Raw genomic sequence first — 17,362 nt, 5'->3', positions numbered from 1 at the left:
ATGAATGCCTTTAGGATATTATTTTTTTCACGGATTGACTTAATGATAATACAGTGAGTTTTAAGGACTGATTATATGCCACAATGTTTTTTCAAGCACTTTATATATATTATCTAATCCTGAGATAGGTAATTTTTTTGTCTTATTCTGGGGATAAAAAACTATGGCACAGAAATGTTAAGTAACTTGCCCAAGGTTAAACAGATAACAATCACATGGTATTTCCTTCTAGAAAGCAATCCTATGCTACTCCGAAGGAAAAATGGCAATTACTTAGTAAATTTGATCAAGATAGATCTATTTCTGCATTCATTTATTAAATATTACTCAATGTTTACATATGCCTGGTACTATCCAGAGAGGAAGACTGCAGAAAATTTCTTGTCTGCCTAGAACTTACATTCTACTAAGGGAAGTCAGAAGAAAACAATGTGCGTAAGTAAAATACAGAGTGTATTTGTGATAAGGACTATGGAGAAAAATAGAGCAAAAAGAATGATAGGAAGTCCTAGGGTAGAAGGATGGGAGTATTGAAATTTTAAATGGGGTTGTCAGGGATATATCAACAACATGTATAAATGAAAAAACTACTTTAGTTATGAACTGCCAGGTCTAACTCTTTTTAACTTGTACTTCACTTTTTTGTACACTGTTTAGGCATTTCCCAAGTAAAACAGACTTTTAGTGCATAAATTATTCTCTGGGAAAAACATGGACATTTAGAACAAGCACATTAACCTTTTCAAATGAATAAAAGTGGCCCTTAGTGCCTGAGAAAAGTAATTTATTAAATAGCACCCCTGTGACCTGAGAAAAAGTGAACGTATTCAAAGTGCTTTTATCTACTCTCAAGAAGTAACTTTTACAGAAACAAATGGGTTCAACCATTTGTCAGTTTTGTATTTCCTTAATTTTATTGCATTCATGTAGACCATCTGTATGATACTGTTCTAGTTGAGAAGAAAAATGGAAAATTCAAAAACCATCTTTTCAAATGTTTGTCATGCTAAGACTTAGGCATTTTTTCGCTGAAGTAAGGCTGATGGTTTCATCCTAAGATTTTAAAAATACGAAATGGGTCTTTGGCATGAGTGATTGCCCGAATTCTCTCATTGTCAGCCCTCCTCCAAATTTATTGGCCAGCTGCTTTGCACAGGCTTCCTGGCTTCTACAGGGGGCATAACCTCATTCCTGGTGCTTCTGTATCACCTGCCCCTCAGAAAAGATCAGAAACAGTTCATTATACTTTAAATGACTGGAAATAGTCTAAAGAGTTCCCAGGAAAGTGGAGGAGAAGAAATATGTGTGTTTTAGCAGAGATCAGTGTTTAAGTTAAAGGAATAAAGCCCTTTGAAGCAACCAACAAGACCCAGGTAAGAGCTGCCGCAAAAAGGCACTGAATTTGCACAGGTAGGCAACTGTCCTGCTCAGTGAAGTCTAAAAAGTGTTACACAGTCTTGCTTCTAGCAAAAGGACATATTAGTTCACCTTCCACAGCCATCAGTTTTAAAGTGCTGGAAACCATGACTGTCTAACAAGAAACAGATTTTCTGATGGGATGTCTAGACTGAAACTCTGTACTCTTTATTTCCATGTTCCACTTGGACATTAAAGGCAACATAGATAATAAAAGGAAAGGTAAAAAAATAAAACTTCCATCAGAAATATCCATTATGATGTACATATACATTCTTTAACAAAGAGTGTCCTTGTCTTGCTAAACAAAGAATAAAATGTACCATGTAGTTTCAGAATAATGCCTCCAAGAAGGAAATATGTTTAGCCATCAAGAAGATACCCAGAAATTTTATGACTAAAGATGCTGATACATACCATGAGAAAATATGAATGCTCAAGGCTGTTCCTAAGAGAAAAACCCACTCCAATTTTCTCTGACACAGAGTATTCATTCATTTCCCTTTGCCCGCCTTTCTCATTTGTCTTTCTGTTGAGGGTTTTCTTGAGTAATCCATAGAATTTAAATGATCTACAGTGTTTAGCTTAAACATTTATTCTAACATCTTAGTTTTGGGGGTGCTGACAGATTGAACTAAGTCACTCTAAAAGCCTTTTTTAAATAATGCACCAGTTTCATTTTCAAGATATGTGTACATTTTATTCTCCTGAAGCAGCTTTGAAGACATGTTAGTATATAAACTTCCTCTCACTTTTCATGAAGTACAGTGATAACAAATTAATAGTAAAATGACAATTTATTTATTTTAAATGCCCATTTCCCTGTAATTAACTAAATAATTGGCAATGAGTATGATTATTTCCAAATGAAAATGTTTCTTTCTTAATGGAGATAATATACAAAATATTTATGAAAGGACACAACATAAGAACCAGCCAATCAGAAGAAACACCATACTGACATATTTTGGCTGAATATCAACACACGTCTAAAAAATCAAAAGTATTTGCATGGGTACCAGTAATGATAATGGCAAGATAACTACATATGCTGGTCAACTCTTGCCAAGAATAAGAGAATAAGAATAAGAGCACCCCCACTATTTCAAATTCCTCTTAATTGATTCATTTTTTTATTTATTCATTCCACACATTTTTATTTTTTTTAAGATTTTATTTATTTATTCATGAGAGACAGAGAGAGAGAGGCAGAAACATAGGCAGAGGGAGAAGCAGGCTCCAAGCAGGGAGCCTAATGTGAGACTGGATCCCAGGACCCCTGGATCATGCCTTGAGCTGAGGGGTCAAGATGCTCAACCAGTGAGTCACTCAGGTGTCCCTCATTTCACAAATTTTTATTGAGTAGTTTCTATGTTTCAGACTCAGGATATTGGGAATCCAGTGGTGACCAAAACAAGCATGGCCCTTACCCTCAGAGTTTATAGACTGGACTAGAAAAGGAAATAGTAATGTAATAATTGCATACACAAAAAATATATTTGGTAAGTGCTATGAAAGAAAAGGATGCCTCAAGAAAGCAAAACCATAGAACCTAATTTAGATAGGGGGTGCCAAGTAAAGACTTCCTGCAATGTGCCATAGTTGGTAAGAATTGAAGGAATGATTTGACTTAAGTGAAGTCTGTAAAGAGCAGCACTCCAGGTAGAGCTCATTGCGTAACCACAGGTTCTAAAACGCTAAAACAGTTAATATTTCGGGAATCTGAGGGTTTTTAAAAAGATTTAATTTATATTTACTTCAGAGAGAGAGTGAGAGTGAACAAGAGAGCACAAACTGGGGGATCAAGTCAGGGGGTGAGGGAGAAGCAGACTCCCCACTGAGCAGGAAGCCTAACGTAGGGCTAAATCTCAGGACCCTGAGATCATGACTTAAGCTGATGGGATATGCTTAAGTGACTGAACCACCCAGGCACCCCTATTTGGTGGAATTTGAAAGAAGTTCCATGATTCTGAGCAAGGAGGAAAGGGCCAGGAGGTAAGTATAAAGGTAAGGCCAGGAGACAGACCATGGTAAACCATCTTACCTAGATGGAATGGGAAGCCATTGAAGGCCTTTGAGTTGAGGGCAAGGAATGTAATGCCAGGAGTAAAGTAAATAAATTTAAGATATTAATTTGAACAGGAAATAATAGGACTCAATGTTGAATTCTAGGTGCAGAGTGAGTGAGAGAAATCGAGAACTCTCAAGTGTGTGTCTTGGTCAACCAAGTAAATGGTGGCTTCGTATATTGAGATGATAAAAATTTGGAAGAAGTATTTACTGTCATGGCAGCAGGGTGGAGAAGGGACCAAGATATCAGTGGATTAGTCCAAATGCAATGCAACCAAATCTTACGTATCATGAAAGATGGAGCACTAGTAAAAGGCAGTATTTCAATCTTGTTTTAAGTTGCAAAAGCAAGCCTCTATTGGTTATCACAGGTCTTATCTAAATATCATATGTACAGACAGAAGAAGTTTGACTATGAATAGTTAATCCCAAAGTAACTAAGTCTTAAACCAGCAGTGACTAAATTTTAAACCAGTTATCTCGAAATGGCAAGATTCAATGTTTCATGCCATAGGCAATAATGGTCTCTTCTGTAATTTAAGTTCACTTGAAAAGAAGTGACAAAAAATTCATTTGGATGTATCTAAGATGCAAACTAATTCTGCATACAAAACCCTGTGTAGAGAAACACGTTATCCTTAAGCTCTTCATGGCTAGTTTTGCTTCTCAAAACTGAATAGATTACTATGTTTGGAAATGAGATCTGTGTAATCAGCCTCATAATCTCAGAAACTGAGGACACCACCAAATCTAACACAGCCTTGAGATTCTAATTAAATCTTGATTCCAATCAGATATTATTTTTCTCATATTTTTGGTTTATTTTTTTTATCAGTCTATCCATTTATTGTTGTGGTGATGGTGATTACTGTATCGTTTGATATTAAATTTTAGACATTTTGATTCTTAATATTTCAACACATATATAAAAAAGACCTTTTTCACATAACCACAATACCATTACTAAGCTGAATAAAATTACAGTTAATTCATAAGAGCATCTGATATGAATTCTATATTTGGAATTCCCCAATTCACTGGAAATATATTTTACAGCTGTTTTTCTCCAATCCAAGATCCAGAAAAAAGAGACTAAAGAGATAATATAACTAAATGCAAAGGTTTATGTATTGTATTTGGGTTGTTATATCCCTTTAGACTCTTGTAATACAGAGACCTCAACTGCTCTGATATCATTTCATGTCCATAAGAATTCTATTGTCATACCAGACCAAAATAATATGAGAAAGTACAAGATTCTGTAAAAATCAGAAATATTAAAAAAAAAAATCAGAAATATTTAAAGCTGGAAAAATTCATTCATATATCTTAAAGAGTCAATAAAGACCAAATGTAATCAAATGTTAAAACTATCATTGGAGTTGCAGAGAAAAAAAATTGGGTAATGGGTAACATGAATCTAGAGAATGTTAGAAATGTGGGTTATATGGGCTGGATGACTTATGTGGGCTATAACAACAATGGGACCAAACTCTTCCCTAATTTATCATGTCCTTGTAAAGAAAATAAAGGTATGTTGCATGATGGTTGCAAGTAAGAATCTATCCATTGTCCCAGGGATAGATTAATAAGCAATTGCTGTTAGCTTATAAGATAATGCTTTCTGAGTGGGTTAGTATCTCCTAATAAGCCTCTGACTAATAAGCAATTGCTGTTAGCTTATAAGATAATGCTTTCTGAGTGGGTTAGTATCTCCTAAATCCAGGAATATGTAGGCATAGAAATATTTAAGATAATCAAAAATTACAGATCATTTCTTTGTGTTAAAGGAACTGATGCATGTTGGTATTCTTTGTAATTAATATGTTAGGGAATTTGACCTATTTAACTAATATTAGTTCTTTTATTCTGACTTAAGATGTGTAACTGAGTAAATAATTTAGACTTTTTATGCAAAATTGACATGCTTCCAAGATTATATATATTATTGAGATACTTAAAATATAAAATTGAACGCATTTAAAAATCTATTTTTTATCTTTGAGCATTAGTTGAATACTTAGGATTTTTTATAACAGATAACTCCTATGAACATACTAAACTTCCTCTGATAAAAATTTAATATATCTTATTTCCTTTTCAGTATGTCAATTAACTACTTTTGCATATAAAATCAAATATTATATTACTCAAATACATTAAAGATTATAAGGTCTGCTAGAACTTACAGATAAAACCTCATAATTTGCGCTTAAAATCTTTAAGAATAACTAGGTTTGACCATTTGTAACTCAAATTGAATGTTAATCTTTAAACACCTCAGAATATATTTTTCAATTATTCAATATACAGCAACAGAAAAAAAAAGCTCACACTAAGCACAAAATAAGCAGTTGTTTTGCTTCAGAAGCCATGTTAGACATAGAATTCAAATCTTTAAACACTAAGTTTATATACCACATATTGAGATGCTTACAACCAGATAATTACAGGGGAACAGAGATCAACTGAAGGAAATCAGTTTGATGTAGTCTGTCTCACATTTACACAGTCATAAATCAATTCATTGACTGGAATAACAGAAGATTAAAAATATTATTTAAATTAATTGCATTTTTCTCTCTTTTTTCCCCAAGATTATATAGTGGGATTTGTTGATGATAAATTCCAGTTTGATGTGACTTCACTAAATGCTCAGAATATGCATTTCTGAATATATGTTTCAGTCCTCAAAAAGTTTTTAATCAGAGGGGAAACATTTTAGCTTCAAATAATTACATCAACAATATGAAAACTTCTAGAAGTTAATTTAGAATAATTTTTTATGACCTTGGGATAATGAAAAATTTCTTAGAAAAAAAATTGCTTTACCATCAGAAATTATAGGCTAGGCCTACCCACAACTTCCTTCTAGAGACTCACTGAGATATTTTTGTTTCCACGTTGCCTATTAATTCATATAATGCAACATTATGTAGCATATGCTAGCATACTTCTGATTAAATACAACCATAGCTTTGGGCTCTGGTTCTCGTTCTATCACTAATTTTCTGTGTGGTCCTGGAGAAGTCACATAATGTGTCTTACTCTCAGTTAGCTCATGTGCGCAGGGAAGTATTTGACGGGAAGAGGACTAAGAGGACTTCCAGTATCAAAAGCCAAAGAAACCATGTTTTAAGAACTGGAGGAGAAAATTGTGATAAATTCATCAGGTCCTTCTTTCTAAAATCACCTCCCTTATCAGAATTTAGGCTTTACAAAATTAGGAGGTGTTAGATATCTGCTGCCTTCCTGCTGTCTCCACATCAACTGATGGGGTATCAGAACACCCTCGTATCTATCTCTTGTCATTTTATAAGAAATAAAAATCAGAAGGAGCCTCGCAGATTAATCTCAATGTTGTTAAGGGAAAGCATTAACCCTTCTACTTTTGGACCTCTCTGTCCTTCTTCTGGTAAAGTAAAATTATATTAAAAAAATAAATAAGTTGTAATCGGTTTTATACTTTTATTTGTTCCTCCTAGCATCTACATTTTTGTTTCTCAAAGGTCTCAAAGGCTTTCAGGAAGCAATAATCACAAAATAAAATAGGCTGCTGATAATTTATAATAGCACTTTGTTCTTTCTGCCTCAAATACATTTTCAACCCTGTTCTCATTAATGTTCATTTTTTTATTATTATTTGTTGAGCTATTTGGGAGAATGTAATATTAACCTTCATGACATCACTCTGAGGAGTACATTGAAACAACAGAGCTGCCTTTGTTTTCTAAGATGTGGAAATTGATGCCAAGTGGCTAAATGATTTTCCCAGGTAATGCATGCTTATTATAGATAACACAAAAGAACATAACTAAAAGCAGCTCCTGAAGTAACAATTTCTAATATTTTTAAGTTAGATGTTTGATAACAAAATCACATACGCAAAATATGATACTTTGACCATGATAAAGTAAGATCAACAAAAGTTTTAGCCAATCAGATCAAGTAGAATATATACATAAAAGCTTTAGTTAAGAATCAGTGTTGAAATCAGGGATAATCTAAAATTTAAATCCTCATACGTGAACATTGCAGTTAGTTCCATATTAATTGTTCCTATTTTATAAATTAAAAAGACCACTCATAGATCACTGGAGGTGGTCACTATATTAAATCCTTACTCTGAAAATCAGTAATTAAAAGGAAAGAATTAAACATTAGTCCTGATTTCCAAGTAGCAGCTGTATTTCTGTTTTAAAATGATTTCTCACCAAAAAAGTGTGTGTTTGTGTGTGTGTGTATAAGAACTATGGCAAAACATTAAAGCTTATGCTATTCTTTTTATCTCTTTTATATTATAAATTTATCATAACAAAAACTCAAAATCAAGTGACCTGCACCTAATTTATTCTAACTGAAGTAATTTAGATAACCCACTTTGCCTCTCATGTACTCTCCTGTCATCTATAAAGTAAGGACTTGTACAATATAACTGACTAAATAATTATAATTAGGTTACAGAGGTTTTGAAAAATATTTCACCCTTTTTCTAGTAGCATTACAGAAAAGCAGAATTTATTTATAGGATCAAACTCAATGATGTCAAGACATTGAAGAATGAAGAGTTCTGAAGGGGAGGATAGTTATCACTTCTTAAGAAGAGAGCTTATGAGCTTTTGTGTCTTCAATGAGATGAACACAATTCTAACAAAATCACAGCCCTTGCAATAGCCAGTGCTAGGAATATAAGATATAACTCTAGTTATAGCATTTTAGCTTCTGTCTCATAAACCAAAATGGTTCTGGGATCCAAAGCACCAGGCAAGCTGTAGAGATGCCTGCGGGCCACATAGGTAAGGTCCTTATTGTGGATCCTAGTCAACAAGTGAGTGGGAAACAGGTGAACAGAAAGAAGAAGGCAAGCAGAAGGATTACAGATAATGTTGTATCATAGCTAGTAAATCAAGGTCTTTGGTAAAATTAAACATAATTCCTTATGACATGGAAATCCCACTTCTTCAGGAGAGTTTATCTCACACTACTGTGGTAAATATTCCATCAAGACCAGTTTGAAAACTGAGGCTCATCATAACAAAAATGTCTCTGACCCAAAGATTGACACAAAAGATGTCACCCAGTAATACATAATTAATTGCCAAATAAATTTCAATGAGTGTTTCAGTCCATTCATTGGGTGACTCAAAAAAAGGATAAAATATAAATGAGAAGAAGAAATTAGGTCTCATAAAATAGTCTCATTTTTGTGATATTCGAAAATTTAAATAAAATAATCCTCTTCACTAAACACAAATCTTCACTGAACAACAACAACAACAACAACAACAACAACAACAAATATGCTTTGTTTTCAAACTATCTAAACCTCCTGAGAGTTTCAGCGATACTCTTAGGAGGATGCTACAGTCCACAGACCCTGTAGAAAATCATGAGTTTAGATTAGAAGAATCTTTTTAAAATAAATATTGTGCTAGGATATTAGTTTAGTGGGTTCAGGAACAGCATTTTTCATGAGATAGAGTAGGATGGGATAGTACAGGATGGAATAGAATGGAATAGGGTAAAATGGAATATTTTTGTAAAATGTATATATACATTTATAATGTACATGTGTTTGGATGAGTATATATTAGATTACAATGTAAAATATCTGACTGTGAGTCATACTGGAAAGTCTGAAATCCAGTGATTCAGAACAAGATAGCAACATGGTGCCCATGGGCTGAATATCTCTACCCACAAATATGTTTTGATTGGATTCACAGAAGAAGCAAGTGAAAGGAAAAGAGCATTCCCAGACTGAGCTACCCACAGAAAAATGCTGAGAAAAAATGTTTCCCATGATGTAAGTAAGAACTCAAAGTAGGATTATAGAGTGTGATTGATTATTCGTTTGTTTATATTTTAGGAGGATGTTTATTTTTTAAAGTATGTATTAAGGAAGTAGAGGCAATAAATACTTACTTAAGGAAGTTTGTGAATTGAAGGAGAAAATTAGGAAGGAAATTAAGAGAAAATTTTTCCACAAAGGGAATGCTTTGATGACAGAGAAAAGAAATGAAAAAGAAAATAATCAAGAAGCTGGAGAGAAGACAATTTGTAATGATAGTGTTTTCTTCTTTGCTCACTGGTATGATGTTATAAATAATCCATAGGGTGAGAACTGAACCTTGTTTTCTTTTTTGTTTCCTGACAGATAAAAAAAATGTCATCCCCTTGCACAGAGCAGGTAATTAATGACTATTTTGTTGAGTTAACAAAGGATTAGGACTGGCATTTTTAGTTACTTTTTACATAGATGAGCTCTGTCAGTTGCAATCACGGGAACACACTAAATCTCCCATAGCACTTTAGCAAGAAACCCCATTTTTTAAGGCAGTTGTCTAGGATGAGGTGTGTGATCTATAGCTCAAGAACAGAGAATAGGTTACATGAAGATCAAACTCCTTGCCTCACTTTCACTACATCATGCTCATTAGCCACGTTAACCAACCAATCAGAGTCAGGTGGCACAAAATAAGACTGTTGGAAAATGTAAATATCACTGTTCCAAACTCCATGTTCAAGTCTCTAGTTATCTCTCTAGCTAGTGAGACTCATCTGTTCTGTGAATTTTACATAAGAAATCATAGATTAGTTCCTCCTTGTTAGAAAACCAGTTTTTAATAGCATATACTCAAAAATTTTTGAGCAATATGAAGATATATTTACTGGAGAAAAACCAAAAAGAAATCATTGAAAGACCAAATAAGAAATATGAAGATATATTTACTAGAGAGAAACCAAAAAGAAATCACTGAAAGACCAAATAAAAAATGTGAGGTTAATATTTTGTATTCATAGCACAGTTCCCTGAGTTAACATAAGGAGTTTTAAGAAATACAGATACCCAAATCTCTCCCCTCAGTGATTCTTTTTTAAAAAATTTTTATTTATTTATTTATTTATTTATTTATTTATGTATGTATGTATGTATGTATTTATTTATTTATTTATTTATGAGAGAGTGAGGGAGAGAGAGAGAGCAGGAACAGGGGGAAGGGCAGAAGGAAAGGGAGAGAATCCTCAAGCAGACTCCCCACTGAACCTGGAACCCAATACAGAGCCCAGGGCAGAGGCCCACATGATGCTCTATCCCAGGACTCTGAGATCACAACCTGAGCTCAAACCAAGAGTCAGCCACTAAGCCTCCCAAGCACTAAAATCACCTCCTTTCCCATTTTCAATGATCTTACTGGATATCCAGGGCTGAGAACCACTGAGAGATAAAAGAACAAGGTTTTACTACAGCTGAGATTTCACTTCTGTCTTTTTTTTTTTTTTTTGTAAGCAGAATTATTTTAAGGTTTTTAAAATTTATTTATTCATGAGAGACACAGAGAGAGAAAGAGGCAGAGACACAGGCAGAGAGAGAAGCAGACCCCATGCAGGGAGCCTGACGTGGGATTCGATCCCGGTTCTCCAGGATCAGGCTCTGGGCTGAAGGCAGGCGCTAAACCGCTGGGCCCAGGGTGCCCAGCAGATTTTTTTTTTTAATTCATCGCAGTTCCACAACAGAAATCTGAAAACAGAACCTCTAAGAAAGGACAGTGCTAACTAATGCCACAACATGGCAGCTTAGGCCTGCGAGAGTCAGCCAATCAGAAACATAATGCATTTATGGAACTACAGAAATGAAATTAAGGTTGAGTTTTTATTGCTTTGATACAGTTCTGACCAATAAAGTGAAAGGTATAGAATCAGAAGCAAAACATTGACAGGTAAAGAAGTAGTGATCCTTTTTCCCCACTGGGGGACATTTTCTTCCTGTGGCTCTTCTGTCATCAAATGATGTAGGATTTTGTGTTTCTTTTAATAACCATGACATTTGACATCACAGTTGATGAGTCCTACAAATAGGCCGCCTGATCATGTCATGTCCTTCATCATCTTCAACATCTTTCAGAAGAAAACCCAACTCTATGATGTAGCAAAATAGAACAAAAGAAAGAAAAATCGGGGGATCCCTGGGTGGCTCAGTGGTTTAACACCTGCCTTTAGCCAGTGCCTGATCCTGGAGTCCTGGGATCGAGCCCCACATCAGGCTGCCTGCATGGAGCCTGCTTCTGCCTTTCTGTGTGTGTCTATCACAAATAAAAAAATAAAAAAATAAATAAATAAAGACAGCACAAAATAAGAAAATACTTCATTAACATTTAAAAAGAAAGAAAGAAAGAAAGAGAGAGAGAGAGAGAGAGAGAGAGAGAGAGAGAGAGAGAAAGAAAGAAAGAAAGAAAGAAAGAAAGAAAGAAAGAAAGAAAGAAAGAAAGATCCCTGAGATAAGATTCCTACTTACCTAGATTCCTACCAACCTCAGATCTCTCTACTTCCATACCCATTCTACGCACCCTGCACTTATGTTCCCAAAGATGAAAAGGGATTTCACACATTCATTCCTTTGCTCATGTTGCTGCCTCAGTATGGAAAGTTCCTCTTCCCAACTCCACACCCTCTTATCAGGAACATCTCTCCATTCAATCCTTCCGGAGTCAGCTCAAACATAGCTCTTCTTTCAGATATTCCTTTATCAAGACAACACTTCCTGCCCATGGAGTTGACCATTTCCTATTCTATTTCCACCAGAGTCTCTGCACTGTTCTATAATAGCAGTTCTTCAAATGTGCTACGTTGAGATCAAGGTTTATCAGCATCAGCACTATTGACACTTTAGACTAGATAACTATTATAGGATGTCTTAACATCATTGCAGCAGATGTAACAGTATCCTTGGCTTCTCACTACCTGCCAGGAGTACTCTGACTCAAGTCATGACACCCAAGAATATCTCCAGACACTGCCAAATGTCTGGTGGAAGAGGGGGTTCAAAATCGCCCCAGTTGATTCATATGTATATCTTTGTTTTTGAATAAACTTGTAAACTTCATAAAAGCAAGAGTATTATGTTCACCTTTGCATTTAGGACATAGCAAAATGCCAGGTCCACTACAGATTCTCAAGAAATTTTTGTTAAATGAAGAGTTATTTTGTTTTAATAGGGACAATATCATACTACCAAAATATAGAAAATCTAGTATATTAATTTCTAGTCCTGACCAAGATAATGCTTTACTTTTTAAAGATGATATCATTAATGAAATTAAATTTTCTATTTCAACAAAACATTAATTAAAATCCTTAAATTAACCACTAGAAGTAACTTATGTTGATTTTTATATGATTTTAAAACAAAAGAAAATGAGATTGGTATCTAAGATTACATCTATATGTATATAAAACTCTTGGATTAAAAATTGCTTGAATTAGTTAATTGATTCAGTTTTCTTTTAAAAAATGTTTGTATTTTTTATGTTCTTTAAATAGCTTTAAGTAATTGTTTCACTTTTTAAAAAAAAGTTCACTTAGCACATTTTATGCCTTATAAGTAATTTTTTTCAATTTTTATAAATTAAAAAGCATCAAAATACAATCCCTTGCTAAGTCTCCTTCTCATTCCATTAATATTGATGGCACACATTTCTATGATAGAAATGACAAAGCACAGAATTTTTAGAAACCAGAAATATATTACTTTAATTTGAAGTACTTATTCAAAATAAGTTTCTAAATAGAATCGCTATGCCAGAATTTAAATATATGAGCACAAATGCACATTAAACACAAATACACATAAGTTTTTAAAGTGTATATATTCCATGGTAATCATTTTAAGTCTCTAAAAGATTAGTATTTTATATTATTCAATTATTTTAACTTCTTATATCCAAATTATGATAAATTACATTTGAAATAGAAAGCTAAGCAAAAGTTCTTTCTAATTTCAAGTTAAATCATATCTAAAAAATTGTTTAATTTGAAAGTAAAATTCATATAATTTACAGAAGGTTTATATTCAGTGGTTAAAGGATGGTATGTCTAACTGAGAGACAGTTTAGTTATATGAGCTCTGGTTATTTATTAGTTAAGCATATTTGAGCAAATATACTTTAAATTCTAACATATGACACTAACTGGTCTTCATTTTTTCTTACTCTTCCTAATGATGCAGTTTCACATTAAATGCCTATAGCCTTAGTGAAAATTTTAAGTTAACTTCATTTTACAGAGAATCTGAACTTTATAAACAAATAAAGCCATTGACATTTTCATTTAACCTCAAGTATCTTTAACAAACTAAAAAAATACCTTTTGTATTTAGCATCTGGATCTTTTACATATATAGCAATAGAAATAACAAAACTGCCGTATTAATCTAACTTTATCTCTGTTCTTTTTAAGACATAGCAGCTTTTTATTTTCCCTCAAATTTGGCATTATAATATTTCCTAATGTTCTTGTTATGTTTTAAAAATCCATAAATATCCAGGCATGTAATTCTGGATTTTTTTAATATTTCTTCATGTATTAGTATATCTTATTGTGAGTTCTAGAAAATTACTACTTTAAACTAGGGGTCAGTGAACTATATATGGCCTGCCGGCTTAATCCTATCCATCAGCTATTTTTGTATGGACCATGAGCGAAAGCAGTTTTCACATTTTTTAATGGTTGAAAAAAGTAAATTAAAAAAAAAAGAATAACATTTCATGAAGAGGGAAAATTAATGAAATTCGTGTTTCAGTGTCTATAAGTGAAGTTATTAGAACACAGTTACACTCATTTGTGTGCATATTTCTATGGCTGCTTTTGAACTACAATGACAGCTTTAAGATGTCATGACAAAGACTCACAAAGATTAAAAATATTTACTTTGTGAGTCTTTGCAGAAAAGTTCGCCAATCCTGCTTTAAACAATTAGTATGTAACCCTACATAAAATAATATGCAAATCTGGGGGACAGGACACAATGTATTCATAGGAGATTTCTTTCAGCCAATCTGAAACATTGGTCATTAGTAATAAAATACTTATGATATTCATCCAATATTTGAAAAAGTATTATTGAACTGGTCAAATCAATCATTTATGTTTTTGAGGTGTACTTTACTTTATCACATAATTGAAGTCTTGAGAGTTTGGAATTCCTATAATTCCCCACTCAAAATCAACGCAGATGTCTAGTAACAATCAGCAATGACTCTGGATCTATGAAACTCAGCCTAATATTTACTTCATCATGTCTTGGTAAAGCTGTTATGCCCGGTTTCTAGTTACAACATTTTGTAATGAAGACAAAACACAGCAAACCAGATCAAGCTGAATTTATAGTCTTGACCCAGTTTACATTTCAGCTTAAACACAGAAGGAGGAAAAAGCACAAATTTGGTAAATTAACCAAAAAATTGAATTCTTTGCAAGCAAACACTACTAATAGGTATTTAAATGATACAAAAGATTATCATCCTCTACTAATGATCTTAATGCTATTTAAGCTATTGAAAAAGCTACAAAAACATAAATCTTCAGTAATTCACTGTTTGATGTCATGACTAAATGGATTACAATCTGAGCATCTGCTTATGGTTCAAAAGTTACCTTCAAAATAAGATTTCCTAGCAGAAAAATCTGAATTTTTTTTATCCTCTGGATCATTATCATAGGGCTTTTTAAAAGGAGGGGGAAAGCTTTAAATGTCTTGAAAGGAATGTAGAATTTGTTGCAATATCTAGCATCATCTTGTTATTATATTATGTGAGGCTATTAAAAAATAACAATTACTATATTTTATTTTGAGGACATTGCTGAAAATCTCTAAAATGAAAGTACATACAGTATACTTATAGATTTTTATATTTAGCCAAGTATTATAGTAGTCTGTAAGGAAAAATAAAAAAACCACTTAGGTACATTTAAAACTGTATGACTAGGAGCGATATTTAAATAATAGCTCTGATATGTGTCTCATAAGATAAAGCTAGTGACTAGAAAATGAAATAATAAATATTCTATTATATATTAACATAAATATTTGATTTTTAACTAAATTCAACTCCTTTGCTGTTGCTAACAAAGTTGTTTAAGCTGACAACTTAAACAGAATGGTTTTTCCTTGACCTCTAAAATGAATCATAAGAAGCCAGTTCCCAGTAGCAAAACAAATAATATCATATTCCTGAGAACTAAAAAATTATTTCAAATACATGAGCCTAAGAAGTGAGGTGTCTTCCTTAACATGAAAAACAACTGGTCTTACCAAAGGCAGTCTTGGAATGGAAAGAGACTTAGAGATCATCCAAGATATGGATAGAAATCACCATGTTTCTTTCCAGGTTACATGAGTTCCATGTGGATTATAACAATATGAGACTCATCATTAAATTTATTTTCATTTAAGAGAAAATCAAACCACAATTATTTTCAATTATCATATCATCTTGGTAATTAGAGATGATGCCACTCATATTTACCCAGATTTTTTGGTAAGCTGGATCCCTGATAAGATATCTCATTAATGGAACAGCCATGGGCTGTAGCCGACTGGGAGTGGACTGTGAATGGAGCTCTAGCCTCAAATACAACGGTGTAGCAAAGCTTGTACAACTTTTGACCTCAGACCCTAACTTCAAAGTTGAAGAAGCTGCCAAAAGAGTAAGTCCTTTCTCCAAATCCAACCCAAATGTTTGGAATGAGACTGCAGTTCTTAAAATAAAATTTTCTTTATACTTTTCCTCACTCAAATATGGGAAGATGCTTTTCGTTTTGCTTTTGCAATATTCAAGATACTCCTCAGCCCAATCCTTACTTATCACTGGAACCACACCACCAAAAGAATTATAAGGAGATTGCCTTATGACACTAAAAAAATATTAAAGTGAATTTTCCATGGTTACTAAAAAGGTAGCATTTGAGGTCACTTCAGGTGGCTTCAGTGCTGGGCACTTACCCAAGGCCCTGGTTCTGTGGAGTCAGCTGTCCTCCATGTGCCTGGTTCTGCTGCATGTGACTGAGTGTTCAAATGCCTGGCCTTACCAAACTTTTTCAGAAAAGATTCAACCCTTCAAATGAGAGAAGAGTCGCTCATTATGAAAAGCCTTTAAAAAGAGAGAGAAAGAGAGAAGAAAAAAAAACAAACTGGATTTTTGACAAGCAAATTCTTCCACAGTCTCAGAAGGTTTTGCAAGACTAATCATCACTAACATGAAACTTGAGCTCGTCCTTTATAGACCTTTGTTTCCTTCCAACTATATCTCTTTCAATTTTCATTTCATTCCCTTATTCTTTTTCTCCTACCTGCTTTTGATCTTCTATTTTATACTGCACAGAGGTCTTGAGTGGTATGTGTGAAGTGAGCCACCGTCAGCCTGATGAGGGAAAGCCTGCTGGTCCAGGAGAAAAAAGATCATAAAGTAAGCAACAAGGCCTGAGATTGGATTGGGAGTCAATCTGCACGGTTATCAGTGTTCTGTTATGCTTTGTGAAGATGCCTGGCCCTTTCAGTGCTACATTTCATGTAGTGATGAAAATGGGATATGGAATATCATCGTGAAAAATGGTTTGGTTGGGATCATAATGACTAAGAGGCTGTCAATGCAAAAAACCCAACAGGACCGAATTGTAAAGGAGTTAGACACTGAACCTGCTTCATAATCTCTGCTTCTGTTTAGGGGCCTCCAAACAACACGCCCATCAGCCTTTGGAGGCTTTGGACTCAGCTGGATGTCATCTAAACCTTCCACCCCAGGAACTATTATGATTTCTCACTGGGAAGGGAAGTGAGAAGCTGGGATTCAGGCACCATGGAAAACTTTTCAGGATATTCTGACCAAAATAAAGCTTTATTTTATGCGCTACTGTGCTTAGGGATGACCAAGCAGCAGACTGAAGCCCATTGTGTGGGTTTATATTACTCTGCCAGCTGTTTAATAATGGCTGTCCTGAAAAAGCACATTGCTTTATCAGTAATACCCTGGCATATATCTTTATAAAATTTTATTTTATTCAATTGGCTCAAGATACTTTAACAACATTTACGTTCTCA

At 33.8% G+C, this 17,362-nt stretch overlaps 1 protein-coding gene across 16 annotated transcripts in view; it reads right to left on the bottom strand.

Annotated features, from left to right (window-relative positions):
• ZPLD1 (zona pellucida like domain containing 1) overlaps positions 1 to 17,362 on the bottom strand; it is an 80,329-nt gene that overhangs the window by 48,695 nt on the left and 14,272 nt on the right. For 5 of the 16 annotated variants that reach the window (XR_005383221.1, XM_038582694.1, XM_038582693.1 and 2 more), the window contains 2 exons: positions 16,615 to 16,700; positions 16,268 to 16,415 (listed from right to left, as the gene is read on the bottom strand). The exons of 4 other annotated variants lie outside the window; for them this stretch is intronic. The gene's annotated coding sequence lies outside the window, so the exon portion shown is untranslated. Of the gene's footprint in view, positions 1 to 16,267; positions 16,416 to 16,614; positions 16,704 to 17,362 lie in introns of all 16 variants that reach the window. 7 more of the 16 variants (XM_038582696.1, XM_038582701.1, XM_038582704.1 and 4 more) reach the window with 3 other exon arrangements.

Source organism: Canis lupus, chromosome 33 (genome assembly GCF_011100685.1).
Source record: "Canis lupus familiaris isolate Mischka breed German Shepherd chromosome 33, alternate assembly UU_Cfam_GSD_1.0, whole genome shotgun sequence".
Taxonomy (NCBI): domain Eukaryota; kingdom Metazoa; phylum Chordata; class Mammalia; order Carnivora; family Canidae; genus Canis; species Canis lupus.
This window is presented reverse-complemented; position numbering and strand designations above follow the sequence as displayed.